Source organism: Microtus ochrogaster, chromosome 1 (assembly GCF_000317375.1).
Source record: "Microtus ochrogaster isolate Prairie Vole_2 chromosome 1, MicOch1.0, whole genome shotgun sequence".
NCBI classification, from domain to species: Eukaryota; Metazoa; Chordata; class Mammalia; order Rodentia; family Cricetidae; genus Microtus; species Microtus ochrogaster.
Window position 1 is genome coordinate 47565093 of NC_022009.1, and position 4321 is coordinate 47569413.

At 46.7% G+C, this 4321-nt stretch overlaps 1 protein-coding gene across 1 annotated transcript in view; it reads right to left on the reverse strand.

Annotated features, from left to right (window-relative positions):
• The window catches only part of Atp5mpl (ATP synthase membrane subunit 6.8PL), a 5743-nt gene extending 5114 nt beyond the window's left edge, over positions 1-629 (reverse strand). The window contains exon 1 of the mRNA XM_005343600.3: positions 474-629. The gene's annotated coding sequence lies outside the window, so the exon portion shown is untranslated. The remainder of the gene's footprint in view (positions 1-473) is intronic.
• Between the last annotated feature and the right edge of the window lie 3692 nt (positions 630-4321).

Genomic DNA, 4321 nt, shown 5'->3' on the forward strand with positions numbered 1-4321 from the left:
CAGAGATCCGCCTGCCTCTGCCTCCCGAGTGCTGGGATTAAAGGCGTGAGCCACCACCGCCCGGCTTCCCGTTGAAGTCTTGAGGAATAACCCCTCTATCAGTATAGAGAAATGATCTCAGAGCACACCCTCCCAGACCGTTGTTAACGCCAAGGACTGGCAACAACCCCTCGCCCGGACAATCGGGGAGACTGACTCCAGGAACACCCTTGCAGGTCTGGAGAACTGACCGCCGAGCACATTCCCGCAGTCGGCGTGACTGACCCCCGGGCACTCCTCGGCCGCAGTCGTGGGAACCCCGTGGACCCTCCTCACAGTCCGCGGCCGGCGCAGGGGCTGATCCAAGGTCAGCGTGGACCGCAGACTCCCTGGCCTGCGCTCCCGACCTACTTCAGCCCCACCGCACCCCGTCCCGGTCCCTCTCCAGTCCCCGCTGTTGGGAACACAGGAAAAAGACCCGGCCCGGCTCTCACCTCAGCGGGACCAAGGCCACAGGCCACACCAGATTTCCACAAGCCTGGGAAAGGTCACTGAGCACGCAAGCGCTGCGCGGGGCCAGTCGGGAAAGCGGAAGGAACGGAGGCTCCTGGAGCCTGCTGCCGGGCCTTCTGCGCCTGCGCACCACAGCGCCCCCGGTGGTCACCCGGGTGCTGCAAGCTTGGGTGGGAGTTGGCCCAAACCAGGAGTTGCTGGGAGATGGAGTCTACTGTGTCTCTATGGTGTCTTAACTCTGATGTGGCGTTCCGGAAACACTGGGCTTTCAGTATCGAACTCAACACAGTAGATAGGCTAGATAAATTGACCTTAAAGCAAACAAAAAGCCCTTTTTGCAGGGCTTAAGTCTTTAACCCCAGCACTCAAGAAGCTGAGGCAGCAGGCCTGGGCTACAGCGTGAGACTGCCTCATAAACCAAAAATCGGGTGTGGTGGCACATATCTTTAATCCCAGCACCAAGGAAGCAGAGGCAGGCAGATCGCTGTGAGTTCAAGGCCAACCTGGTCCAAGTAGTGAGTTCCAGGACAGCCAGAGCTACACAGAGTGGCCGAGTCTCCAAAAACAAAAAACAAAAAACCAAAACAAAGCAAAGGCAGGTCTTAGTGGCACAGGTCTTTAATCCTAGCACTTGGGAGGCAGTGGCACCAGGGTGGGGGTGGAGTAAGGGGTGAGGTGAGGAGGTGGGAGGGTGATGAGTAAGGGGATGTTTCTCTTGAGTGTGACACTAGGGTGTTCTATATAGCAATTCTGGTTGGGACTATTACATTCCCACCTTCCCAAACAAACAAAACACCAAAGCAATATAGAAAAAAGAAACCCTCTTTACTTGATTTTTTTTTTCTGAGATAGGGTTTTTTTTTCTATGTTGCCTGGAACTCGCTGTGTAAACCAGGCTGGCCTCAAATTCAGAAATTTGCCTGCCTCTGCCTCCTGAATACTGGGATTAAAGGCCTGCACCATTACTCCAAGCTTTTTTTGTTAATTGCCATTTCCCCCAGTATTGCTAATTTTTGTGCTACATATTTGAATAAGCAGCCAATCTGAGCATAGCAATTATCCTTAAAAGACGTTGGAAAGTGATTTAAAGACTTCTGCAGGAACTCCAGGGACTGGACCTAATAGTTTTTTTTTTTTTTAAATAAATACGCTAGCTGTGTGTGGTGTGCATATAATCCTTGCACTTGGAAAGCAGATGATGATCAGGATTTTACGACCATCCTGGGCTACATGAGACCCTGTTTCTAAACAAAAACTAGCCCGGTGGTAGTGGCACGTGCCTTTAATCCCAGCACTTGGGAGGCAGAGGCAGGCGGATCTCTATGACTTTGAGGTCATTCTGGTCTACAGAGGGAGTTCCACATCATGCTCCAAAGATATAAAGAAACCCTGTCTTGAAAAACCAACCAACCAACCAACCAACCAACCAACCAACCAACCAACCAACCAAACATTGTTCTTGCTTTATTTTAGCCTTTAAAAAAAGGCTTAATTTTATTGTGTTTTGTTCACATCTATGTCTGCGTACCAAGTTTGTGTCTGGTGTCCTCAGAGGTCAGAAAAGGGCTTTGGATACCCTGCAACTGTAATTATGGATGGCTGTGATCTACCATTTGGTGCTGGGAATTGAACCTTGGTCCTTTGGAAGAGCACTAAGTGCTCTGAATCACCTAGGCATATCTCCAGGCCCATACCTCTGTTTAAGGAACCACTAAAACATCATCAGAAAGTGGAAAAACAAATCTATCTATTGAATTAAAACAAATTAGGGCTTGGGGATTTAGCTCAGTGGTAGAGCTTGCTCAAGCATAAGGCCCTGAGTTTAGTCCTCAACTGGGGATGGGTGAGTGGGTGGGTGACTCAAAATAACAAAAAAAGAAAAAAAAGGGTTCCAGCAGTGTGGTGGAACCCTTAATCCCAGAACTCGAGAGGCAGAGGCGGGCAGATCTGTGAGTTGGAGGCTCCTGGTCTATAAAGAGAGTCCCAGGACAGCCAGGGCTCTTACACGGAGAAACTCTGTTTTGAAAAACCAAACAGAACCAATCAATCAAACAAACAAAAAACAAAACTAAAAAAAAAAAAAACAAATTTGGTATGTTTAACAATTACCAAAACAGAAGCCAGGAGAAATAATAAGAAACACAGACAAACAAGAGAAGACAAAGACACCTCATAGAAAGAAAGCCTGCAGCAGCCTGTCCAGTGCAGCTGGGATTGTCTCCCCCTCCTTTCCTCTTTTATTTTTTTCCCTTAAAATTTTTTACTATGTGGATGTGAGTGAGTGTGTGTGTGTGTAAATCAAAGTGCCACGGTATCCATGTAGAGTGATAGGAAATCCACATGGAAGTCCCAGGCATCACACTCAAGTGGTCAGACACCTTTACCCATTGACCCATTTAGCTAGTCTTCCTTTGTTGTTGTTGTTGTTTTGTTTTTTTCTCGAGACAGGGTTTCTCTGTGTAACAGTTCTAGCTGTCCTGGAACTAGTTCTTGTAGACCAGGTTGGCCTCGAATTCACGGAGATCCACCTGCCTCCCAAGTGCTGGGATAAAAGGTGTGTGCTACCACTTGCCCGGCTTGTTTTGTTTTGTTTTTTTTGGTTGTTCGAGATAGGGTTTCTCTGTGGCTTTGGAGCCTGTCCTGGAACTAGCTCTGTAGACCAGGCTGGTCTCGAACTCACAGAGATCTGCCTGCCTCTGCCTCCCGAGTGCTGGGATTAAAGGCGTGCGCCACCATCGCCCGGCCTTTGTTATTGTTTTTTAAATTTAAAAATCACTATTATTTTTTGGATATGGGTGTTTTGCCTGCATATATGTGTAGTCTCAAACTCACAGCAATTCTCCTGCCTCAGTCTTTCAAATGCTGGAACTACAGGGGTGAGCACTATGTCCAGCCTTTTTCTCTCATGAAGCTGGGGATGAACCTGGGGCATTGGACAACATATGAGCTCTACAACTGAGCTTAACTTTCAACCATACAGCAAACTAGATCTCAGAGAGCAATGGGGCGTAGGGTAGAAATATTTGAAGAGCTAATAGCTGATTGAGAATTTCCCAAAAGGGATTTTAAAAAAAATCAAGGGCTCAAAAAGTCTTACTGAAACCAAGTAGACAGAGAAATGAAAAGTCTAGAAGCCACACAATAAAACTAAGGACTAGGGCTAGGGTTGTAGCTCAGAGGAAGGGTATTTGTTTAGCATGTGCGAGGACCCTTGGATCCATTCCCAGCACCACCAAACAGAAGATGCTAATACCTAAGAATGATGTTAAATAGCTGCCCATCTAGAATTCTATTTATCTAAAAATTAACATTTAGTAAAGTCGAAATACTGTTTTGGACAAATTAAAAACGAAGGGATAATTACTAACAGGTCTATAGTAAAGTCATTCAGACAAGAGAGAAACAAGCTCAGATGGGAGGGTGGGGATGCAGGGAGAATGCAGAGAAATGGCCATCATCCTGCTTTAAGGGAAAAAGGGGCTTTGGCTCAAATGAAGTCTCATGGAATCTTGGAAAGCTTGCTATTCTAGGGTAGTGAATAGGTTCAGAGATTTCTAGGATCTCTGAGGACCCAAACTCTTTCCATCACAATAAGATTTGTCTTTTCTTGCTAGAATCCTCTTATGTGCACAATGGAATGTTCCAGAGGCCCTGAGACTTGTGATATCATATAGCATCACAGAGACAGAAAAGTTGCTGTTTTCATTCAGTTCGACACTAAGGGACTGGTGAAAATTTCTAAGTGTCACTCAGGCTGGAGAGATGACTCAGCCTTTAAGGGCAGGGGCTGTTCTGGAAGACTACCAGAATACGATTCTCAGAACATGAG